The sequence below is a fragment of the Strix aluco genome, chromosome 15 (assembly GCF_031877795.1).
Source record: "Strix aluco isolate bStrAlu1 chromosome 15, bStrAlu1.hap1, whole genome shotgun sequence".
NCBI classification, from domain to species: Eukaryota; Metazoa; Chordata; class Aves; order Strigiformes; family Strigidae; genus Strix; species Strix aluco.
This window is the reverse complement of record NC_133945.1, coordinates 11,601,212-11,616,025: the sequence shown is the minus strand read 5'-3', so window position 1 is coordinate 11,616,025 and position 14,814 is coordinate 11,601,212.

Sequence of the window (14,814 nt, the reverse complement as noted above, 5' to 3'; positions counted from 1 at the left end):
TGAGATGTCTAACCAAATAGGTTGAGGAACCCTGAATACTCCAGGCTGCAGAAATCAGGCCACTGAGGCCCAAGTAAACCCTTCCCAAAGCGGCTTAGTGGGTTCCTCAAGTGGTTAGCCCACATATGCTCTACATTCGCTCTTCCACAGGATGTCCCTTAAATAATGTCTGGCTGAAGTAGTTTTTTTGGGAACATTGATAACAAGACAGCTGTATCTGGCATGCAGCTCCCACTCATGCCCATAGTGAATGTGCAAGCCCTTGTTCTGCAAGCAGCAAGTGAAGAGCGAGGTGGCACTTACCTCCCGGAGACAGAAAGAAATACTAGGAAGACCATAGCAATGCACGGTTGTCATTGCAGTGACCTGGTTATGAACAACAAACAGGTCCTCCTAAAAGCAGCACCCCTGAAGCAGGGAAACCTGCTATTCATCCCCCAAAGAAGGCAGTAAGGTTTCAAAACCTGTGGTCCACAGGGATTGTGAAGCCAGCAGCAGAGAGCAGTATGGCATCATCTCCAAGAAGAAACAGTTGTCAGAGACACAGTTAGCAATTAAGCCAAGTGGGCTAGACAAAACAACATCCAAAAGATGTCCGAAGTCCTGACCTCCTTTCTGAACTGATGAGGATGTTTTTATTTTTGTTTTTCATGGCAGGGTGGGAGCATGGTAGAAAACTCACTGGGGTTATTGCTTCTTCCTTGCCTGTTTTTCCTCTCAAACCTGGATTAATGTTTTTGTTTGGAAGGCTTGCTAACAAGTTGAGGTTTTCATCTTAGTAGGTCTGCTAATAGTACAGGACGTTCCCCTGGATTTGTGATTTCAATGCAGGGTTTTCTTCAGAGAGTGAGGAATTTTTTTATTAGAACCAGTCAGCCTACAGAACTGAACTGTACCTAAAAATAGAAGGGATTGCTTTTTTTTAGATGTTAAAAATAGAGATGTATAGAGATGTATAGAAATGGTCATGTATAGGCTGCTTTTACAAGAAGGCAGAGGTGCTCTGAATGGAAACATTTGCTATCTGCCATCTAGCCAAGAAATGTAGCATTTCACAGTGCCATGAGCTGCTGCTTGTGAAGAGCAAAGAAGAATACAGTAACCCTGGATGGTCTGAAAATGAAACTGATATCATGCTGAAATACACACATGTTTCCAGGGAACGAACGAGACATTTATTTTGTGAAGCATAAACAGAATACAGCTCTTCAAAGATGGGGAGGTCCAATGGGATGGATGAAGCAGGATCATCCCATGTTGCTATTGAGCTCGTCTAATTCTCCTGCTGGTGGAACCTGCTTCGGCCCTTCCTCTGAGCACTGTGGAAAGTAGGATTCCTTCCAGTTTCGCTGAAAAAAATTACCAAGGCCCCTTTTTTCCCCTCCAGAATACCTCAGTGTCCGCCCACGCCACTTAGGCTGAACACTGAGCAGAAAACACATGGCTTAGTGGGGAGAAATGCTCCCAGAGATGTTTTCAAAAGCAAACGAAACTCACACCCATTTAGAAAGATGCATCCTCTACTAAGCCCTGTCTTTTGGGGGTGATTTGTCAGGATAAGGATCATATAAAGACAGATGGATTTTGTTTGTTATCCTGTTCTCATTCCATGTTCCTCAAAGTTAATTCTTGATCATATTAATGTGTCATATTATAGCTGAGATATTCAAAGCTGTTAAAGTGATTTGGATAAAAAATTACCAATAACTAGAATTGGAATTTGGCATCAAGATCTGTTAAAAGAGGAAAAATTCTCAGCCTAAAGGTCTATATGCCATCTGAAATCTGATGCATTCATAATTCTGTTAAGTATTAATAGGTTATTCCAAATGCAAAAAACCTCCACCTTTATTTTGAAAAGATATTTGCACTAGCCGCCCCATAAAGACTCTAGGTAGATTTCACATGGCATGGCTCAGACAGTAAGAAGCTCGCTAATATGCTACCCCAACTCATCTAAATGGATAACTGCTTTTTTTTTTTCCCTGAACATTATAAATGGTTCACCAAGTTCTTAAGACATATTAACCATCACCTCCCCAACCTCCCACCACCACATAAATCCCACCCTGGAGAACCAGCTGTGTCTCAAAAATCTCAGGTCAAGTGTTCACAACATTTTACGAGATGTCAGTACCATGTGTGTCAAATTCAGTCCTCGATTACCTCCAGTTTAGAGACACTCATATTTCCATCAAAGGATCTGATACTCCTTGATTTAATGGCTTGGGCAGTTAAGTTTTTATTGCTGTATAGATGTCCTTTCAGGCACAGTTATGTGAAGCAGCCACAGCTCAGTTCAATCCTCTCTAATACCAGGAAAAGAAAGTGGCCAGCAGCCGCCTAATGTCAGTGGTCTTGTGGAGCTCAGCATGCTGCTTGACCTCCTGGTCCATCAGGACTAAGAAGCAGAATAAGAGCTCCCTTCCAAGAGAGAGCAGAAAAGGAGCTTAAAAAAACACCATGGGATTTAGAGAACAGGGTATTCCTTCTGTCTGGTTTGATTCTCTTTCCCTTGCAGGACTATTCCCTGTAGAGATAAAAGAAGGATAGATGCACAAACAAAAAAAGTGGACCTGGATCGAAGATATACCCAACAAATATAGCAGTTTTCCATATGTTCATCAATTATGCAGAGGAAAGATTAGGACTGACTATGACTAGGACCTCTGAGGTGTAAGTTAGCACAGGTCTCAGGAGCTAGCTCGAACAGCTGTGGATGGATTTGCTCAAACAGGAGGTCCCATCCTTTGGGTTCCTACTCCCTTAACTAATTGTAAGTTGTTTTAATAGCCACGATAAAATGCACGTCTGAACAAGTTCTTGTGGTGTCCATGCTACATGGAGCTAGGGTCTTCTTGCTATTTAAAGTGAAATGTAAAACTCTTGATGATTTCCAGTAAAAATTTAGTTCATTCCACTGTTTATGTATAGGTATGCCATATATTTATAGCCTCATAGAGATTCCAACAGCAAATCTGAGGTTATGTCTTGTTTTGCATAACTATAGATAGATTTGGCAGTGAAATGATGTTCCTTTTGAAATGTCAGTGGTGCTCTGAAACAGAATGAATAATAAACAACAGTAAACAATACATTTGTGAAGAAAAGTGTGTATTCCCATCATGGGCAGTAGCTCCAAACTGGATACCCCCCTCTTAACTCTGAAACTACAAGCCAAAGGGCTTTTCCTGGACTTTATGGCCACTGAATTAACAGCAGCTCCTGAGTAGACAGAGAATGAAGTTTTATAAGAAAAAGCATGGGGAGACAGGAACTCTGTGACTGAGTCCTCTGATACAAAGTGTTTGCTCCTGAAAACTTAGAAGCCAAAGGAGAAGATTCCTCTTGTCCCCTAAACAGCACCACATGCATAATTGATTGTAAGCAAGTCATTCATGACAAACTCAAAGCTGCTTCATGCACATGACCACATTAGAGGAGTTCCAGGCCATGGAAAGAACAGAGCTGATTTAGGCATCAATTATGGATGAGAAACTTCAGTATAAATAAACTTGCTGTTTCACCACTGTACACTGAAACCTCTAAATAAAGTAATTGATTTTTCAGAGGCAGAATTCTTGCAGCTTGTCTCAAGGACATATTTTCTGTTTGAGTACATGCACACACACATGCGACCATGAACACACACTGAAACCCTCAAACCTCAACCAAACAGAAACCATAGCTTAATCTATTGATAGACTTTTCTTTCTTGAACAATCCAAGAAAGTAGTTTATCTGGGTTCCCTCTGAAGCCACCTGCCATATTTGCAACTCTGGATGTCCAGCTAAACCCACCATCTCTTCAGGAATTTTCATGAAGGGCAAAACTGGAATTCTCTCTTGAATGTAACTATTCCACTTATTTGTTCAACTTCAGGGCATACCCACACACTCACAGACACACACGTGTGTATATAAATATATAGCTGTGAAGGTGACCTATTTTCCAGCTGCAAAATACTGTTGCTATCAGAGGTTTTTGCCAGCTAGGAAAGAATATGAACCAAGGAGGTGCAGAGCGAGCTGCAGTATCTGCATTACTTAGAGGCTCAGCATGCCAGGTTCACAGGTGTTCAAACTACCCAGGAACCATTTGGCCCACTATTACGGAAAACACGATTTTAGAAATTTAAATCAGCCAGCATGAAAAGGTGTTTAACCAACTAATTACTGCAGGACAAAGCAGAAAGTCAAGGTTTTCTTTACATTTCTTTTTATTGTTTTTGCTATTTTTTCCCTCCCAGCACCTGCAATACTGCTTGCCTGACATCCTTGAGAACTGCTGGCAGTGGAGGAATTTCTTAGCTAGAAAATTCCCAAAGTGTCTGTAGGAAATATTATTCACAGTTGCAACATTTCAGACAGAAAAGAACTTGCAGGAGGGAAAAGGACTAAAAATCAAGTTCTGAGTCTGGACTGACTCTCCAAACAGAGAGACCAAGTACATAACACAACACAGTACATTTTAGTGTACAGCTTTGCCGAGACAGTCACAGCCCCGTGTCACTGGGGAAGGAGGGCAGGAGAAAATGGGCAGGGGATCTTGTTCCTTTCCAATGTCCTTCCTGAAAACTGTGGATCAAATTGGTGGAGTAGAAGCATCTGCCCAAAGCATGATTTCCACCATATTTCTTTGCTGGACTGGATTTAGGGGGAGAGCAGAATTATTCTTCAGCAGAGACTGAAGCCCACAGAGTATCAGCCCTCTACAGGATCACACCTGTAACTGGGTGACCAGGGAACATGAAAGTACCAAGCAGCGTTTCTTCTCTAAATACATGGGACCTATCTGACCTGCCTGGGAGGTACCAGGAGGTACCTCCTGCACACTCTGTCTTTCTCACCACTTCCCAGCAGCTAAAAATAAAGCAAATAGCTCTCCTGAGCTAAAAGTCACAGCCACCATGCAGAAGTGCACTCAGCTACCTCTTTCTGTCCTTATAAGACTATTATTAACAAGCAGAGAGAGAAATATTATCATAAATATATTCCTGAATATGCAATATGAATTATGAATATGAAAAAAATCTCTTTTCTCTCTCGGTTCCTTCAGTTCCAACTCACTGCTAAATATACACCCAGATGTATAGGATGGAAGTGTATAACATTGCCTCACTGACTGAACTCAAAATCCAATTTCTAAAAGAATTTAGTACCCGACTGCCAAAGAAATTTAGGTACCTGAAGATGCAGTTAAGAATATTCCCAAATATTCAGACATCATCAAGTCCTATAATCCATTGTTTTAAAAAGACTTCAGGCTCCTGAATCACCTTTGAGAATTGCAAGTCTGTTTCTGCATTACTTAGGCATTGTAAAATATGGCCATATATATATTTTTGCCCACATTTCCTACTTTGCAGAAACCAAATTATTTTCTTTCCTCTAAATATATATTTATAAATACACATGCACACACTGTAGTTCTGCACTAATTGGTATTTGCAATGTAAGCACTGGCCTTTCCTTCCTTTTTGTCAATGAAAGTAAACATGATCAAAGCCTGCCGGTATTTAATGATGAAAATGTACCGTGTCTCTACCAGTCTTAATGTCATTGGAATGAACTTGAAGATAGGTTTACAACAAAAATAATTTAAAAAAGATTTCATAACAAATTCAGGGAAAAATCCATATTTAGCTTTTCTTTCCTTATTTTGTCTAACGGAAAAAAAGAATAAACAAAGATGTTTTAAAATGACCTAGTGAGGGGCAAAATAAATGCATAGAGATTTTATCCAGCACTTCTAAGGATCTTGGAAGTGCTACAACTACACTGTAGTTTCTTTGTTACAGCTCTGTATACATTTATACAAAAGAAAGATGAAAGAGGGGAGAGAGTGGTTGATATGGGTTGTGAGAAGTTGGTGGAATTAGATGGCAAGGGGTCAGGTTACAGACAATGTAAGCTAAAATGCATCAAAGGATATGAAGCAAAGGACTAGATCAAAGTCTAAGAAGCCAAGTACAAGAATAAAAGAGTGATAATTGTAGGCAGCGAGAGAAAGCACTGGAATAGAAATGTGATAATGGTATGACCTCATGACTCAGTCTTCTTTTTTTTTTCCAAGTCAGCAGTTTCCTCGCACGGGGCGCACAGGCTGAAGAGGGCAGGAGTGTGTGCGGCAGGAGGGAGCAATGCGGGGAGAAGGGAGAGGAATTCTGGGGTTGATAACCTTCTTGGGCTTTAGGGAAAAATTCGCTTTGTTTATTGCAATGTGTTCCATTCGTAAGTTCTCCATAAGATCACAGGGCTGTCCTCATAGGCCCTAGTGTGAAACAGGGAGCATAAAGCTGAAGACGGGTGCCTGGGAGGCTGAAAAGCTAAAGGTCAGATCCTGCTCTCGCAGCCCAGCAGAACATAGCAGACACCAGTGGGAGTGGGTCTGTTTTAAAGTTACAGTTGGGCCCTATTTTAGAGAAATTACTGGGCACTGTCTCTCTGTTCCATGGTTGAGACATCACGGCTGAGAAAGCTGTTGTCATCCAGAGAGCTCCTAAATTATACTCATCTTCAGCTGTAGCTTTGTTCTAAGGAAGATATTTACATTAGATATTAACTTTGATAGGAACTAAATGCATTTTATTGCCAAGAAGGAACTTTCCCTTTAAATCTAACAAGGTCTCTTAGTCCTCACCGTTGTACAGCATGGAGTGCAAGTCTCTATATACCCAAGATAGTTGAGCAGACCAGGGGATCTCTCACCCTGGCTTGCTGGACTGATGATGTAGAGTCTTCTCAGCTCTCACCATGCCCCAGTAGGAATCAATGGCATCGTTTCAGCTGACTGCATCAAGGCTAGGATTTGTTCCGTGATCCCTGAAAATATACATTTCCCCATTCACATAGGTTTTAGTTTGAGACCGGGTAATGGCTATCATCATCCGTCACAATCAGCCCATACTGACATAATTTCTGGTGTCTTTGAAGGCTGAAGCCAAGGGTGCACAGAGTAAAAGCTCCTCTTGTGAACTTGTTGCTGCACTTTGTTCCATGCTTGATCTATGGGAGTGGGTAACAAATGAGGACAGTCATCACAGGCAAGTCTCCTTCCACTGACCACAGGGTTGAATTGGTGCCAAGACCCTACCCTGCTCCAGCGGCTTTGGAAAAAGCAAACAGTTGATGCCAGAGAATAGCAGCTTCTCTGTTGCCTCCTTCAGCAATGTAGACACCTATTTCTGTTTTATCTGGAAGGCAAAGGAGGCACCACTGTCTTGACTCCCTCCAGCCCTTTTGCTTGCAGGCTGCCTTCCCTTCTCCAGTGAAGCCTCAAGACATCTGTCTTCTCTTAAGTGGGTGAACGAATCAAAGTAAACTGCTTATTGGTCTCTCAGATCTCCATTTGTTGTTTGAGATCTGTGCACCATTTATCTCTTCAGGTCCTTCCTTTCAATGCAGCCTACTCAGAGTCATTTGGCAGTGTATTTGTTTATTTTTCTGAGTTAGTTGTTGTGCTCAATCTCAGGACAATGTTATGGGACAGAGGAATCTCTCACAGGGTCCTGGATTAGTGGATTTTGAAGAAGCAAAAAATCTTCAGGAAATTCAGTTAAAGTCTTTCCTTGCTGGGCCACAGGTTCATGTTCAAGTCTTTCTTCCTTGAAAAAATAACTTACTGAGACATAAAAGAGTCAAATAAGCAGACAGCTCCTTCTCTGTCTCACTGAATCTGTTGAACTGTCCTTTATTTTATACCTGAGTGAAACAGCTTAGGAGACCTTCCAGACAAAGATCTTTACCTTCTCCATGTTTGAGTCAAAAATCTTTGGCTGCCCTGGGCTGGATTCTTGAGAGACGCTGAAGGCAATTAGTATGTTGACTGACTTGAATCGGAAAGATCATTGATTTCCAAAGCAATTTTATTTCTCTGTGTATTTCAGCTCTTGAATTTTCAGCTTACATAGAATACAAAACCTGTGTGACACCTCTGTGAAATGTTGCTCTTGAACTCAGACGTCAATCAATATTTCCAGTGTTTAGAGGTCCCTATGCATTGTCCCCAGGAGCTGGACTGGCAGAGTTACTGGAGGAAAAACTCAGGTGTTTTGAGCACACAGGAGGGTGTGGGAGAACAGATAGGAGTGTGATGGTTTCAGGTTCAATGTGTTTGTCACAAAACATGTGAGAAATTTTACAGGAGAGTGGAAATTCTCAGTGTTGCATCTTTTCTGGTTCCCTACAGGCTTTGGCATTCAGGTCAATGGGTGATGCTCCTGAAGAACAGGTCATATATGGAGCCTGTTTTTTCCATCATCTGACCCCAGCACACCTGTGGGGCGGTAGCAGCAGGTTTTTAGTCAGAACTCCAGAGGGCCAGAGCTGCTGACTAGCAGTCATGGCTGAAAGCCAAGCTCCCTTGCAGATACGCTGACGCTGACATGGACCAGAGGTAGCTGTGAAGTGTGGCATGCTATGTGTTGCTCTCTGCCCTCACTAAACCCTTCTGCCCTATGCTGATAAAACAGCTCAGGAAACATTGCCAGGGCTGATCATGGTTCAGTTGTGTCAGGCCTGGTACAAATAATGTGAGTCATGGAAGATAAAGAGAGTAAACATGTAGGAACTTTTGCCTTAAAACTTGCTTAATCCCATCAACTGTTCAAAATTTAATACAGAGAAGCTGCAGTTGCAAGGTCTGAAATGTCTTCTAAAGCTTGAAAGGGACATTGGTCATTGCTCTACCCACTCTTGGGTAGCCACATTGGCATCACCAAGACCCAGATCCACCAAAGATTCATCCTGTTGTGCGCTGAACCACCACTGGTCCCCCTCCAAAGCCTTGGGACCATGCAAGAGTCTGGAGGAAGACACATGGAGGGTAGAAGGAAGTGTGGCCTGCACGATGATATGGAAATTGGCTTGCACATCAATAGAGAACTAGCCAGCAGGAAGAACAGAGTAAACCCATTTACATTAATTTTGGTTTAGGTGCATTTGTGCTGTGAATTCTGATCTTTATAGATGTATTGGAAACACAAAACTTTGTTCCAAACGGTCTTCATAAATCATTATCTTGATAATATGTACATGACAATTCCCAGACATGAAGGGTGTGGATGGATTAAGGAATAGTGGTTCAGGAATATTTAAAGAAATCTGAAGGTATGCATGAGAAGCTTGTCTGAAAGTTGCATTTTATTAGGGAACTAGTTGTTTTTAGACACCTGTAGAGGCCCTGCACCCAAAATTGATGTCATACAGTGTCTAGTGGTTGTCTACCCCGGAAATGTGGGTAAAAGAAACTTCCCTAAAACCAGTTCCTGTTTTTCTTTTCCATTTTCATTCTTTTTAGGGTTCTGCAAAACATGTGACTTGCAATGACTCACATCTTGATGAAACAGCAAATTCAGGCAGGAATTTTCCAGAGTGCTGTTAATTTCAGTGTCACTTGGCTTGGATTTGACCATATCAATTACATTCCAAAATATCAGTAGTTACCGATTTCTGACCCTAGGACACAATAGAGGAGCGCAGGACGACCCAGCAGCCACTGTGCAACTGCCACCCTTCATGTGACCAGAGGACATAACACACAAAGACATTGACACTCATTGTTACTCAAAAAGACAAAACAAGCAAGACTCGCAGCTATAAGACTGGGGTCAAAAGGACAAGAAAGCTTTAAGGTCCTTCACATAAGAGCTGTGGGCTTTCCGAAGAAACGGAAGGTGGAGATTCCTCTGACCTCAACCAGCCTGGCCAGTTTCCTCAACCAGGAAGTCCCCGTATTTTTTTGTACCACATTTGACATGAACCTGGAAATTTTTTACTCCTTTTTGCTCAGTTATTTTCCCATTGACACGTTTGGCCTTGTATAAGAAACCACAAGAGACATCTTAAATGTTTCTTACTCGAGGGTGCAAAGGGAGGAGGGCAGTCAATAATGGGTGTTGGGTGTGCACGGGAGCGTGAAGCATTTGTAAGATCCTCCAAAGGCACCAAAGAGGAAAAATGCCTTATACATAAATCACATCAAATGTTGTCTCTTTAAATGGTAATCACAAAAGAGTTCTATTTTACTCCTTGTAGGTTCATTAAACAAGAGTGTCTAAACTCATGAGGTAGTTTGGCCAAAGTCTTCAATGAAATCTCTATTGCAAGAAAATCATCAGGTAGTTATGATCAATCCAGGAAGTCAGATAAGACAGTGATAGGGAAAGCTTCCTTGCCTGAAGTGGAGCTGGAGGGACAAACATCTCCTTAAATTCCTGTTTGTCAAAGTTGATTTCTTCTTCTGTAAAATTTCAGCAATTTAAGTAGTTTTATGATTTGATATTCTTTCGGTGTCTTTCTTCATTTGGATTATTTAACCTTAGTTAGAAAGCAGAACCATGTTTACCTGGCTTTGGGATTAGTGTCCTCTCAGCACCAAGCATCTTAAGGTCACAGCTGCATCTGGCCAGTCCCACACAGATTTTGGGCAGCCCAGCAATAATTAATTTATCTAGTAAGGCCCCTGTTCCTCAAAATTTTCTAACTTCTCTTAAAAGAAAACATTTCATTCAAATGAGAAAAAGCAACAAAAATGGCCATCTCCCCTGAGATGCCATTGGGTTAGAGACAATTGCAATTCAGGATGATGGGGAAAGTTGATAATAAAATCAGAGGAGACTCAGATGTTTTGTGGATGTTCTAACACCACTGACCTCTCTGTTAAAGGACGTTACTGCTTCCTTTAAAAATGCTAACTTTTTAAAAATTTTTTATGGTTATATAACTGTTTTAGTCCAGAAGAAAGATCTGCAACCTGCAGATAGTTCAGATTTTCAAATGCAAGAAGAAAGAATTGTTAGAAGACAAATTGGGATCTTCTATGACCCCAGTAATTGGGGTCTTCTGTGACCCCAAATAACATGTCAATGGAGAGCAAACCTGTGCACATGTAACTTCTGCTCTTTCATGAAGAATTCACAGCTGTTAATGAAGCCCATGATTTTTAAAGGGGAACTGCCAGTTTCTGAGCAAAACATTCTAGAAACTATATGCTCTGAAGAGTTTCTAAAACAAGTTATATAAGCTGGTTGAAGCTTTTCCCAGTTCTTCCATTGCTTTAAGAGCCTTATCCAGCATGCTTTTCTGTGTGGTTGCTGGTATGTTAAAGAAAATACACAAATGAAAAGTATGATGGGACTCCCGTCTATTTGGAAATGAAGTGTCTGCAGTCTGTGTTCCCAAGGAGCAAAACTATTTTTTGGGTTGATCCATCTTTACGAATCAGCTGAATCCACAGTGACTAAAGGTACCCAAACACATCCTAAACTCTGTGAAATTACTGGCTTAATTCAAGTAGAAAGAAAAATAGTAGTAAAGACATTATAGAGTGAATCCTTAATCTCTCCTCACCTACTACCAGAAGTCCTCTTTAGACACTGCCTAGCCCTGATGTGTTTTCTGCCTGCAAGGAGAAGACACTGAACTACGGAGAGCAGTGAGCTGCTCGTGGGCCAAGCCAAGGAGGGCACCTGCTGTGGAGACAGTCCTCAGACCCCCTGTAATGGGGCTGACAGTCTGTGAGTGGATGAAGCAAAAATACTTCCTGGGAAGTCTTTGGAGGAGGGATGTGAGAAAACTCCTAACAGCCCCAGACATCCACTGGCAACACCTTGGGGGGTTGTGACCCAGAGACTTATAACTCTTCTTTTTGCACATTCTTCCCTTCTGGTGGAACTGTTGCCATGACACATACCATGTCTTAGAGACACTCTCTCTTCCCCACCAGCAGCTGTGTTTTCATCACACACCCCATAAAGCTTTTCAGATGCTGCTCTTGGTCTTCTCTGTTCCCACTCACTCCCCCTTACATCTGAGCACCCCCTTCACATCTGAGCATCCCCTTCAGCTAGGAAACTCCCTCACAGTGAGGAGACCCCCACTGGGAAACAGCAATCACAAACTTTGCTGATTGATTCAAGCTATTCTTCACCTCCTCCTCCTTTTTTCCTTTATCGTTCAGTTTCAGGGAGATTCATTCCCTTGCAAGCTTGTTTGCTTTCATATGCCAAGAATGAATCTCTCCCACTCAGGCTGCATTAATGGCTCATCCTTGTGATACTAAATTTTAGACCCAAGCTTAGACCAAGGTCACTATTCCTACCATTTTGCAAAATGGTAGAAAGCACAAATTCCGTAATGGCTTGTGACAATGAGTTCAGTTCAATATAGCTGGCAGCTTCTCTTAGGCAGATCTGCAGCAGAAGTGACCTCATTGACTGAATGAATCACTTGTCCCCCAGGGGCAGGAATGTTTCTTCCAGAACAGGATTGAAGCTGCTTTCTTACAAAAGCACTATCAGTCCCAAGCAGGGAGTTGGAAGCTGCCTGAGCCACACACCTGTCTTGTAGATAGTTCCTAGGCCTGTCAGGCATTTACCATTCAAAAAATATACATTCTTCATCAACTTGAGCTGAACTTTGGAAAAGGGTGTAGAGGGGAGAAAGGAGAGGAAAGGAGGAGGGGAGGGACTCAAGGGGTTCAGGTGGAAGTTTTTGTTCAACCCTTGACGGAAATAAATATCCAAATCTGTCCATTTTGGCTCTAGTGCATTTGCTAAATGTGCCAAGGCTAAAGTTGTTACCCCATACCAGTTTTCCAATGATTGGTTTCAAAAATAATAATTGGTTTCTCGTTAACAGGATTATCCCAGCATCTTCAAGTGCAATGAGTAAGAAGTACCCTGGAGGGAGAAAAAATGTGAAATGAACCAGTGTGGTCCCAAAGAGCAAGTAGTCTCCATCCTGCCCCAAACTGTCCTACAGGTGTCACAGAGGAGAACCTGTTCCCACCAGGTTTGTAATGGGGCACATGCCCTCATCGTCCCAGAAGTATTTGCCCACCACGTCAGGTCAGGAGTAATCAGGGAGTGAGTTGGACACTTAGACCTGACAGCAAAGCAAATGTGCACGCAAGCCTAGTATATTCAGACTTTTAATGGTCAAGGTTACACTCCAAACTGGATTTGTGACACGCCCCCTGAACTGACACTGGACACATCAGACCAGACACGTGGTGGGGCCCTTGGTCTGTGCTGATCACCAGAATTTCACTGGGGCTAGAGGGGTATGTGAGAAGCGTGGAAAGATGAGAGCTCGGGAGAGCTTGATACATCCCAGCACTTCAACATGTTTTCAGCCTTGCTTATGCTGAATAAAGCCAGAAATAAGAGTCACCTACTCCTGTGGCTATGGCTAAGAGATGCTGCATCCAAGACTTAAATATTTTTGCATGCCTGATCCATACCTCCCATGCGCTAAGAAGCCTTTAAGCTCTTTTTGGCTGATGAGACATGAGCAGGTGGTCCAATTGTGAACAAAATGTCAGAATCCTTTCCCAGCTACAAAACCCCACTTAGAGAGACAGTCAAGCTATGCTGATAAACGTCAACTAGCCCCAGGCACCACCAACCCCCAAATCTCTGCTTTCAGTGCTAACATTAACTCTAATTATGTTCATCCTAAATCTGCTTCCAGTCTGTTTTCATTACCTTCATTCACGTTACTTTACTATCGCTTGTCCCTGCTTGCTGGTCTGACCTATGATCAGATCTATTAGCAGACCTGAAGCAGTGTATTGATATTCATCAGTTTGCATGTGGCACTTCTGCTTTCCTTGACCAGCAATGTAGCCCGTACGTTTCAGATGCAAATTTCTTATACTGGAAAACAGCTTCATGACTGTTTTCAGAGTATTACCAAAAGCCTGTTCCTCTTTCACTGAGGTCAGCAATCAGAATAAACATAAACCCTGATGTGTCATTAGTGGGAAGCTGTCCTTTACACTACACAAACAAATAGCATGCATATTAGATGAGGCATGTAAATAAGGTACCTTTGTTGGATTTCCAGGAGCTCTGGTGGCTTAGATGTCTGCCTAAAAAGTTTGTTTTTACGAAGATGCTCACTCTCCAGCTAACTGATCTTTCTAACACCTAGAGAGAACAGTGATGTAAACATACTTGGGAGATGTCAACTCTGTCTTCTGCAGCGTTGTCACATACAAAGAGGTAGGATAGCAAAGGCCTTTTCTGATTTCCCTGTTTCAGTTGTATGGTAGTGCTGTCTGCAGGTTACATCAGGGAACATTGCATCCCAAGAGCCTGGATTTTCAGATGCACTGAGCATCCAAGGCTTCCACTGTTCACAGTGGGAAGTGTAGGTGCTCTGTGTTTCTGAAAACAACATTTACAGTTTAGATCAACATTTTATATCTGCGTGAATAAAAACTTTGAAGATTATCTCAGTGTTTCTGGAAGGGGTCTAGGTATTTACAGCTTCCCTTGTGCCTACTGAGTGTTGCAGGCTCAGCTCTGAAAGAAGACAAAAGACCAATGTCATCTCTAGGATAAGGGCACTGTTCCCAGTGTAGCTGCTAAAAGGACATATCTAGATCAGAGAAATATACTCCTTTCTTCAGAGAGTTGTAAGATTCTGCAAATGATTGTAATAAGTTGTGAGACCTTGAATGGAAGGTGCTACTGAACAGCAGATTATTATCTCTGGGTGGATTTTATAGGCATTTCTACAGTAGTCATGAAATAGATAAGGAAAATTATATTTTGAATACGTTCTCAAATGTATGTCTCATTTCTGTGTGCTCTCACCCAGTTGGCAAATGAGACAGATTTTTAAAGGATACTTAATGAGGTGTTACTATCCCAACATAATATGTAAGTTCGTTTACTGAATTTATATGTAGAGTATCTACTGATACACAATCATTCTTACAGCATTTTCATATTTAATAAATGCATTTCTAGTATTTACCATTCACTCTCATCCTTTTAGTTATTTGGTCCCTATTCAAGCCAT